Source organism: Grus americana, chromosome Z (genome assembly GCF_028858705.1).
Source record: "Grus americana isolate bGruAme1 chromosome Z, bGruAme1.mat, whole genome shotgun sequence".
NCBI classification, from domain to species: Eukaryota; Metazoa; Chordata; class Aves; order Gruiformes; family Gruidae; genus Grus; species Grus americana.
Window position 1 is genome coordinate 51,643,684 of NC_072891.1, and position 12,063 is coordinate 51,655,746.

Sequence of the window (12,063 nt, forward strand, 5' to 3'; positions counted from 1 at the left end):
AGAAAAGCTTCAACTAGCAAATGTTTGTGCACATAATTTTTACACAAACTTTCCAGACTCATCTTCCCTTTCTCTTTTTACCATATAGTGCACAGAGTTGTGATAAATGTCATTTAGATAACACGTATATAAAGATGGTGTGACAGATTCTACAAGAAAAAGGGATAAATGTTCTAAATGCTCAAAACTTCATTGCAACGTTGCATGTTTTCTTCTTCTATGGGCACTTCTTTTTCATATATAATTTTCTCATGGACAATATGTAATACCAAAAAAAAAAAACCCACCCCAAAAACCCAACGTAAAACAAAAACCAAGAAAATACCAGAGGAATCTTTGCAACCATCTAGACATTGTAGGGAGAAACACTTATAGAACTTATAAACTTATAGTTTATTAGTTTTGATCTATCACTGAATGCTGTTAAAGGAAACTAATGAAAGAGACTAACATTCCCTCAAAAAGTAAACAAATATCACGTAATAGCTGAAATACTACAAAAGATTCATTAAATGCATTAGGTGTATTATAGATAAGGTAGCAAGTACCTTGTGAGCAGCTTCTGTACTTGTACTATTGCTCCTTGTAATCTCCATCAGAAGGACAACCATTTAGAAGTTAAATATGATTATAGACTTAGATTGAATAAAAGCATATATTACTCAGCAATATACTGAATGGGTGCAGTTAATGGCTTTGTAAACGGATGTCTCAAAACTCATTTTTGCATTTCATCTGATGTTCTTCAATCAAAATGACCTTTATCTTATCCTAATTGCTTCTGAATGTTTTTCATTCTACAGATACAATAAGAATACTTCTGTGAAACACAAAGAATTGTCTTGAAGATCTTTTAAAGCAAAAAAAAAAAAAAAACCTCACTTGCTTTCACTAAGAAAAATAAATGGTAATAAATCTAAATGATGCATAAATCAGTTTGCTAATTATGGAATAAAATGTATATAATATAAAAACCAGGTACTGTTAATGCTCTCCTAGAATTATGAAAATGTAACTTTGAAAATGAGAATTCTTGCAGAAATCATCTTCTCATATTTGATTCTTAAAAATCAAATTCAACACAAGTGGTGAGACTGGTTTTTGGCTTTTATAAATTTAGAAAAGCCTATCCAATTTAAGGAAAACTGCAAAAGCAATCAACCTGAAATCTATTAAATTTATTGCAAGTCTTTGTAATAAACTCAAAACAAATGTCATTGGGCTCAAGAAAACATACATTCACAATGACTTTTTAAATCTGTTCTATAATAGCATGTAGAAATGTGCTGAATGAAGACACCTATTCATGGAGTATTTAAAGAGTTTTACACAGTTTTGCAATTACAGATTTCAAAATACAATTTTAATGTAGCAAGTGCATTAATATGAAGCTCACAAATCATTTTAATGGAGAATGAAATTATTATGCAACACAGTAGTCCCTCTGTATGAATTTCAGCCGTATTTCAAGAAAAACTCTTCTCAGTTTGCTACCAGAAAACCTCTGTTACTTATGCATCATCAAAATTCTTTCTAGAGAGCCACATTTTAACTGAGTCGGGCAGAAATCACTCATCTAACTCAGATGGAGACTGAAAAAGCAGAAATAAAATGTGAAGAAGTGTAGGATTTTTATTTATTCTCAGTTCACCCTGTGCCTTTCAGAATTGTAGAAGCCTGAATAAATGAATAGAATATGAACCAGCTCATTTATAATTTTACAATTACTGGTCATGACTTCATGCAAGGTAGCAGTTCCATTTGCATTTTATGTTAAGAACATTTTTTGTAGACAATCAGAGAAATACGAACATTTAGCAAAACCCTGAATACTTTCATTCTTGTATTTTAAATCGACTTCACTAGGAATGTCAGTTGATTTACTTTCATTCTCTTTAAGGTATCCTACAATATTCCTGATTAATTCCACCTAGAAGCCCAATGCTGTGTTTTCTGTAACATGCCTGTGCAGTAATTTGAGGGAGATGAAATTCTGCGATGCTTTTAGAATTCAGTATGCAAACAGGCATCACAGTTCATAAGTGACGTACAGGTTTACAAAAAGGTTATGTCCCTTACAGCTGAAAACAGGAAAAGGATGAAAGTATTCTCATATCATAGATAAGAAAATGCATTTAAAATATTCAAAAATCGGACAGTCCATGAAGACCTGTTAAAGGAAGCCACTAATTCAATTAATCACGATAGCTTATGGACATTAGGACAACTGTGTTTCACGTGGGAATTTAAATTTGGATTTCAAAGGCCTGAGCATGTAACACTGAGTCAGAGTTTGGCTGAATCAACAGGACTGACCTGAATAAATTGTTTCTTTATTTAGATCTAACTTAACAATAAAATCTGTATCATCTATATCAAAAACAAAGCCAGAACAGCAAACTCCCCTGAGCACTTGGACCTAATCATAGCTAATTTGCTACAGTGATAAGTCCATATGGTAGTTAAGAACGGGCAAGTGTGAAGTGGCAGAGTGGTCAAGGAGCCCACGTAAATGCATCCCCCACTGGCTGCAACACACCACAGGTTGCAGTGCCATTGCATTTTAGGCTGACTTTGAGCCCAGGCTGGTTTAGCCTGTCCACGTGTCCAATCCTCCTTCCATCAGCAGCTGTGCAAGTTAATCCTCCTCTGGCCACCCCAACATCAGAGGCTTCCCTCACTCCGCGCAGAAGGTATATATTTACTGTTGAACCGGGGTGCACATTCAATTTCCCTGGCTACATTAAGAGCTAGTTGTAGTACTCCCTTGATTTCAAACTTACAAATTAGATAAACTTAATTACATGAGAGACAACTTTTAATTTCTTTAATACCAGTAAAGTTGCTAAATAAATATATATCCTTCATTTTCTCTCTGAAAAGATGCTTACAGAGCATTCAGTTTTCCTGCATATATGGAACAAGTGATACTTCAATTTTCTTTAACAAAAGAGCGCAACTTTCTAAAAACCCAAATACGTTTCTTAATGCTATAATAAACGCTGCTGGCACGTGGCCCAGTCTCTGGCCATCATATAGCATACATCTGTTTTGTCTGCCATTTTGGGCCAGTTATCTTAAGAAATAATCAAGAGGTACATACAATTTTAATAAACTATTTCCTCAAAATGAAGATGCTTCAGTTTGCAAGGATACTCTTAACCTCATTTAAAGAAATTTTTTTTTGTCCTTATGTCTCTAATAATCCAGACCTAATTCCATCATAACTGGAAATTGATAAAACAGTCAAAAGAAAAATATGGATATGATGCTTTTCAAACACAGAAAAAAGCTATCCTCTATGTCTTCTTAATGTAATGCTAAATGGGAAATAATGAGGAGGAAAGACCTCCCCATGCTCAGTTTCCCTTTACCACAAATACATTCAAATGTGAAGATGAACCTCTCCCCTACCCACTCAATAGCAACCTCATTGCACAGCCCACCTCCTGCCTTTTGGATCCTGTGGGAAGAGATCACATACAGGTGGAGGAGGCATTTTCAGAATTCTCTTGGCAATTTTCACAAAATAAAATGTCGTTATTACATAAATATAAAATAAAACACACACAAAAAGAATCACAAGATTACCATAGCAGGTGTTCATTAAGTTTTTGCAAATAAAGTTTAGACCAGGTGCTAATTCTAGTCCAGGGTAGACAGTCTTGTCCTGATCCGAAGCATCACACTAGCTATACAAGGTAGCTAGGTAGAAAGCAACTTATATAAAAGATACCATTTCCAAACATTTACCAAAACTCCAATATCTGAGATATTGACAATTTGCTGTTCTACAATCAAATTTCAAAGAATGTAGTAATCACAGATATTTAAAAAGTAATGGTACTATAACAATACAATCAGCCAGATGAATCTAAAGACAGAATTAACAGCACAAACTCATACGGGCCTCATTAAAATCAATGGCCACAGTTAACAGGGATTTTATATTCCCTCTCTTCCACTCTGTTGAGTACATCCCCGTGGATGGGGATGCCCCCGCACAAAAGTTTAATCGGGCCTACCTCCACAGACATATGTAGACATTAGTGGAAAAAGATGCCAGATAGCATGTTTGTTTGCACCTTTTGCCAGGCAGCAAAATAAGTCACTACTTAGTTGACGTAATACAGTCAAACCTCCAAACAATCCTATTTTTCGGGAACATTCTTAGGTATTTACCTCTATTTGCAGAATAAACCCAAATTCCAAAGGCTTGACAGTCACCATGAAATGAATTCTAATCCTCCTGACAAGCCATCAAATACATTCATCTCTACTGAGAATATGCAGGCTACTCCAAAGACAAAAATAAATGTAATTCATAAATTACAGCCATGCTATCTCATGAAGTCCATTCATAAAAAGTGATTCATAAAAAATAATGAACAACTGAAACGAAAAATTCAGCTTAGCTTAATCACAAATTAACACAGACTCTGGAACTGATTCTTGACCAAGATTTTACTAGATTTCAGCAATGGTTTCTTCAGGCTTAAAACACAGACACAGTCTATCATTGCACACTTACCTATGTAGAAAATACCCAAGAACTTTCTATCACTTCCCTCTGAAATTCCTCAGTCACTGTGTTAGGAACATGGACACACCACGTTTCAGCATTTCAAGGATGATCTGGAAAATCAGCTATACTCCTGTGGCAGCTGTTTCTATATGATGCCTGGGATAGCTGAGAGGTTTTTTCAGTCATCTCTGGGGTGATGCCCTCATCCTGAGGCAACAAAGCATCGAAGGGGCTTATACAGCAGGGTTGCTGAAATGGGTCCTATTCAACAAAAAAATGGGATCCATTCGATACCAGTTATCTGAAGGAGGTGGGTTCACGCTTACTTTGGCACCACTTCGTGAAGCTAGAGGCAGAGAATGCTGCTGCCAGGGCTGCAAGCCTCACTTGGTGTGGCGGAGGGTCTCCATAACTCCCTCGTGCTGCTGAGGGACCAGCCGCACCGATCCGGCTCTGCATCTCATGGGGAGCAACTCACGGGGCATTAACTTCAGTGGAGGGCACTGGCAGGCACTTGCTTTTGTGGAAAAACAGCAGAGACCAACCACAGCTCTTCAGAAGGCCAGAAAGGAGTAAAAGCTTTAGTATTTTACAGCAGACTGTCAGGTATTATTGTCACAAGCTAATACATAAACAGTGTTGATATGACATACTCACAGCCCTGTGCACTGGTCCTCAGAGGAAAGATCTGGCAGATTATTCTCTAAGATGCGCAGTTAACGCCAGCCTACATTTTATGCTAACTGCTTTTCCCTACAGAATATTCATATTCAATTTAATAGGAAATTGCAACATTTCCACACAGTTCTGTAAACAGGCATCAAATTTAATAAAAGTATCTACACTTTGCATGAATCTCTACAGAATGGCTCAACATAAGCTATGGAAAAGAGTGCTACTATTGTGTTGCTTGAGGCATTTGAGCTCCACAGAAATTGCTCAGTATCCTGTTCGCTTGACTTGCAAGGCCAGTTTCACAGTCAGCTCTGTGGGGCTGTGTAACAGGTATGCCTGGAAGAATCTTCAATCTACTGTTACAAACAACAATATCTGTTGAATTTCCTGTGCTAATGATCCTTTCTCATTGATATACATCGAGTACATGTTTGAAGAAGAAAGAACTACCTCGGGTTTTTCGTTTAAAATTGGTGAAGCCTGAGATTTAGCTTCATTGAACATAAAGGCTCTAGTTTTGATACTAAGTTGTGCCCTAGGCTCCTTCCACACCAGCAAATGCTTGTCATTTCAGTGCTAAATATTTCATATCTAAGCATCATATCTTCACCTACAAATGATATTAAAAGGCAAAAATTGAACACTTTATTTATTTCCTTTTTTTATACAATAAGTATGCAACAAGGAATCCAAGAATCAGCTTTAAGATGCACGAGTTGGCTTGGACATGTTATAAAAAACTGTTACATGTTTGAATTAATTATACATATATATATATATATGATGTACACACAGTATTAATAATAAGTCTTTAGAGAGCCTCACTTTGGTGCTTCTCTTCTTGCACTAACTCTGAATCTGAATTTTGAAAATCTCACCTTCTGTAAAGGAAACTTCAAAGCATTTTTAGTAAGAGGATAAGGAAATACAAGTATCTACAATGTAAGGATTCCCTCTCACTGTCAAGTTCCCTTCAGTTAATGCTCATGTGGCAAAAACTGGCTACAACAGAAAAATGTCAAAATCATGTATCTTCCATAAACAGATGTCAAAGTCAGGAAATAAGGATCAAGTATGCCACTAAAGCCTGACTAAATTGTATCAGCAGTAAGCATCATTTGAGGTTACATTCAGATCGAATTCTAATATTCAATTTCTACATCATGTATGTCTGTGTATCTACAGTCTGTCCAATTCAGCTACACAGCAGATTTAATTAAAAGGCAGATTGTCTCCTTTCATGCCCTTCTCCTTTTATATCTAACAAACTCAGTACCCCAATCCCAACTCCAAGTTGAATCAACACATGCTGTAGCAACAGAGGGCCTTTCCCTTTTAACTGAAAAGTTGTTTTTGCATTTCCTGTCCTAAATACCCATCTAGTACACTAACAACCAACCTCATTCTAGTAGCTGGTAAACTATACGCTTATATACACACATATATAATATATGTGCACAATATACAAATACATTCCTTACAATTTGTTCACTGAATCAGTCTGGAGCCAAAAATAAAATTAAAACTTTTATAACAAATCAGAAATTGAAGATTTTAAAATGTTAATTAACAATAGTGTTCCTGAAAATAAGAAGGAAAAAACTATTAATTTCTGGGGATAAATTTGACAGAGATTAAAGCATAATAAAAGACAGATTAAGTCTTGCATACTGATAATATAAATGGCTGAGGTCAACATAATGCACATGTTTGAACAGTCAAGCAAATAAGTTAGGATGGAAAATATTTTATGATTCCATATCCTGGAAAACTGAAATTTGCAGTCTGCTGAATGAACACTAATAATACGACATGGCACGATCAAAACCTTCAGGTTTAATTGTTAGCTCCTGTAACTTTATTATTCTGACTTACTTTCACATCTAAATGTGGATTCTGCCCTTGCCTGACAGACCTCTCATCTTGAACTTTAAGAAGCCCCTTGGTCTCTTTCACATAGGACTCTAATAATTCTCCTCATACCAAAATCCCTCTGTCTTACTTTTAGCAATCCCTCAACAAAGAGTGCAATCGAAAGCTGTATTTCCTAGCCTGGCTGTTGACAGTTGAGACAAAGGAGTTTTGTTCATTTTGCAGCTAACCAGAGTTTCCAGAATAAGGTTATAAAATATCTACTCCTTGGATTTTCTTACCCCTACTAAGGCACTGCACTTTTTAAAGTGTGCAGGCTAACAGATGCCACCCTCCTCCCTTTTTATTACCACCCACACTCATTGAAAGTCAGCTGCAGGCAGCAGTTCTGCAAAGCACACCCATACGCTCTGAAGCCAGACCTGTGAGCGCACAAGTTTTGGTAACACCTAGAGGTCTCCTTCAAGATCGGAACCCCACTGAACTGGGCACTGTCCAAACACACTGGAAGGCATGATTTTTCTTCACAGTTATTGTTAAGTCTTTTCATAAAAATACACCTTTACTGATAAATTTTCAGCTGGATTCCTCAAAAGCGAGAAAAAAGTAAAAATCATGTAGATCCAAAAACAGGGCACTACTTAATCTTGAACATTTTAATTATTGTATGCAGGCCATCAGATGAAAATTAAGTACATCTCGATAATCTTCACAAGCTTGCTTCCAAATAAATTAGAGTACTACAGAATAAAGTAATCTATCAACTGAACAAACCCTAGAAACCAGCATTGTAGAGCACTTCACATACAAATACTCATAAAGCTGGAAATAAAATTTCAGTGTTTCTGAGCTAGAAAATAAAAGGAGGGATCTGTCAAAGCTGCAACAGCTAGCTGATCCCCAAATCTAAGTTTTGAAGAGACACAGATTGAAATTTCAAGCTATCACTGATGAGAATAGTGTGCATACACCTTTACTGTACTCCTATACTTTTTTTGTTGTGGTCTGCTTCATATTATAACACCTTTCCTGCAAGACAGATTGTCGTTGGCAATAAGAAAACACAGAATCTTAATTTTTATTCTGGCATTAAACCAGAACTATCTGCTAAGTGTCTTTTAAAATCCATGGTTAGAAATATTATTTATAAAAACCCTTTCTGTTTGAATATTATAATAGAGTTTTTGAAGGTTCTTCCAATTAAAAAACTGCAGAACAAAACATTATTAATGAAGTGTAAATTTGGAAATAAAATTCCATTTTTCCAACAGGTCTCAATACAGGGACTGGTAATGACCATCAGTACTCAGAGAGGTAAAACAAGGAAAGTTTTTCTAAATGTGATTTCTCTGACAGAAGATGGAGGGTTTGGATCTCTCTTTTTTCACACATTCCCTTGTAATTGAATCTCTCTACAACAAGAAAATGCTAAGACTCAGGAAATTTAAATAATTTAAAAAAAAAACAACAAAAAAACCCCAAAACCAAAAAACCAAATCTTATTCCATTACATTTGTAAAAACTATTTAAACATCCTATTTAAGATATAGTCCTACTCACATATTTTAAATCCTTTAAAGTTCTGTAGAAGTGACAACTTTGTCTGTGACAGCTACAGTGACAGAAAGAAGCAGAAAGAACTTGTCGTACTGTTTGACTCTGTGCACATTGGCCAATAACTTAAGACAAAAACTGAAAAATACACTTCCTGGAAAAGATAACAGTTCAAAATCCAAAATAAAAATTTGCTTTCTCTGTAGGAGTAGCATTTGAAGGGTTGCTGTCAAGGTTTTTATTTTTCTCCTGCCAAATGCTAGATTCCAAATTCTTCCTCAAAACAGTTCTGAGCAACATCCTCCAGATTGTTTGACAGAATCAAAGCCTTGCTTCAGCTTCTTGCTGATTCCTAAAGCCTCCTTCACAGAACAAACTTTCTTTCAGATTTTCAGTTATCCTGAGGTAGCTAGGTTATTCTAGTCAATCAAACTGAAACAAAAAATACTTTAAAACCCACATTTTTCTCCTAAAATAAGCTACACACTAAGAAAAAATATATATTTGTTACTATCAAAGCTATCACGAACAAATCATTTGATGCTAATATCTGTAGCTGACGTGTGATTATCAAAAAAATTTTCTATTCACTTGAATAAGACAACTGCTATGAAGATCCAAATTAATACTCAATTACTCCTTTAGAATAAAAATACTGTAAATTTCTTTTTTTCCCTTAGCTTTCCTTTTCCTATTTTGGTTTTTACCATCAGAATTGAGGATAAGAAATAATTTAATTCTCCTCAGCTCAATACTGAGTTTGGGTGTGGTTTTTCTTTTTTTTTTAACTTTCATTTTTCCCCTAGTATATTAATCATAGAATCATAGAATCATAGAATGGTTTGGGTTGGAAGGGACCTTAAAGATCATCTAATTCCAACGCCCCTGCTGCAAGCAGGCACGCCCTCTACTAGACCACGTTGCCCAAAGCCTCATCCAACCTGGCCTTGAACACTTCCAGGGAGGGGGCACCCACAACCTCTCTGGGCAACCTGTTCCAGTGCCTCACCACCCTCACAGTAAAGAATTTCTGTCTAACATCTAATCTAAATCGACCCTCCTTCAGCTTAAACCCATTACTCCTTGTCCTGTCACTACACTCCTGCATAAATAGTCCCTCACCATCTTTCCTGTAGGCCCCTTCAGGTACTGGGTAAGCTGCAATTAGATCTCCCTGGAGCCTTCTCTTCTCCAGGCTGAACAACCCCAACTCTCTCAGCCTGTCCTCATAGGAGACGTGCTCCAGCCCTCTGATCAGCTTTGTGGCCCTCCTCTGGACTCACTCCAACAGCTCCATGTCTCTCCTGCACTGGAGCCCCAGAGCGGGATGCAGTACTCCAGGTGGGGTCTCACAAGAGCAGAGTAGAGGGGCAGGACCACCTCCCTCGACCTGCTGGTCACACTTCTTTGGATGCAGCCCAGGACACGGTTGGCTTTCTGGGATGCAAGCGCACGCTGCCTGCTCATGTTGAGCTTCTCATCAATCAACACCCTCAAGTCCTTCTCCTCAGGGCTGCTTTCAATCCATTCCTCGCCCAGCCTGTAGTTGTGGTTTTTGTTCCTTTTCCTTTTCTCTTTCTATAAACTTTCTTTTTGATTCTTTAACTCATTTCCACAGAGCTATGAATATTTTTTAAGGAGATTCCATTCAGACTCTACATTTGGCTAGCCTGTGGGAAAGAAAAGTGTAACCAGATGAGATTACTGAAAAAATGCGGCCATTCTTAAAAATAAACCATGTTTTCAATAAAAACTGCTGGCATTAATATTAAAACACCCTTAATTAAAATAGAAATAGGAATGGAAATGTTTTGTTTCCTGTTGTGAAAAGGACACTTTGACTGCTGATAATAGACAATGTTTAAAAAACAGCTTATGCCTTAGACAGTACACAATGCAGACTTTGCAAGAACTGTGAAACAATATACCTGTATATCCCCTATGCATCTACAAGGGCACTTAGGAAGTATTTCACATAGAGAACTTTTTTTCTCTCATTTGGCCTCTGGGAGAAATAATTTAACTTTTAATGTTATTTTGTGCTTGGGGCTGATACTGGCCAGGGGGGGAGAGAAGCCTTGACCATATAAATGAATGTATACTTCAAAAGGGTTAAGAGTCATAAATTATTTTATTACATAGTATTTTCTTGTTCACCCATTTCTTTACGTTATCTTACTGCAAGAACCAATGTTTTGGTTGACATTAAGTGTTAACATTAATTACTTTGGATTTTTCTTTCTCAAAATCAAGTTATATTCCCTTAAGGTTTCAAGAGCATACACCAGAAACTGTGGTGGACTGCTGGTATCCTGTGTTCTTCTGCAAGGCGGCTGAGGGAGGAAACCTGGGCCCAGCGCAGTCAGGACATCTCCTGATAGTTCACCCATCCTTCTGTTCACTGTGCTGGGACGTGCCCTTGCCAGAGCAAGAAGGTGGGGTGTGTAAGGACAATTTCAGAGATAATATGTTGCTTCAAGCCTCAGTAGTCAGAAATTCCATGCACAGCAAGAAAAAAAGGGGAAAAAATGCCCTGACAGTGCTTGTCAGGGCAAGAGATGGCAACGATATCTTCAGGTACTGAATTTAGCTACCCCCACCACCGGGTCCCTCTCTCCTCCGGGCAACCCTGTACACTTGCCATATACATGGATAATGTATATCTGTATTATTTTCCCAAAGACAGCTTGATATAATCAGCATTACCTAACTCACCGTTCTTCCACATACATTTTTGATAAGCTGGATGAAGTCCAGCTCTGAAATCTTGAATAAGGTCAGAAATAGGTAAGAAAAATGGGGGTTTGGTTTCAGAAGCCGGAGTCAGAGAAGAGGAGCTTCTTCTCTTCTGTTAAAAGTGAAGATGTTGATTTGCATTTATCTGGAACTCTCTCAAATGCAGGTCAGAATTATAAAGGTTAAAGTTTATTAACTGTTGGCCTGAGGGATCACTAAACACACATCAGCTAATCTTCTAAACTAGTACTGTATAAAGAAAAAAACTTAAAATATAAAAAGCAAATTTAAATTAATTGTTCAAGAGTTTCCTTTTTAGCTTTTTATTTATAGAAAGTTCAGTAGAAAATATTGCCATTGGTGTGGTCATGGAAAGTTCAGTACAAAATATTGCCATTGGTGTGGCCGTGCCCAATTCTAAAACAACCAGAGCTAATTTTTTAATGACATAATGTATTTTCCAGAACTGGAAGAAGGTAAGAGTATGCATAGCTAATGAGATTCAAGGTGGATTAATAGGCAATATATGTCTATGTACCCACTCTAGTACTAGTATTGTCCTTATCATCTGATTCTGATTGTGTGAATTTCTTACTGCGTTGCTTTCCTAAGATTTCATTAGCAGATGCACTATCTTCCGTCACCTTTAAGGTTTTTACAAATGCTGTCAATTAGAAGTCATATCTTTTCCAAATGGCAAA

General features: G+C 36.8%; 1 protein-coding gene across 1 annotated transcript in view; it reads right to left on the bottom strand.

The window, feature by feature from the left end:
* Positions 1-12,063, bottom strand: part of CHSY3 (chondroitin sulfate synthase 3) — a 160,813-nt gene that overhangs the window by 85,996 nt on the left and 62,754 nt on the right. The gene's annotated exons all lie outside the window — the stretch shown is intronic.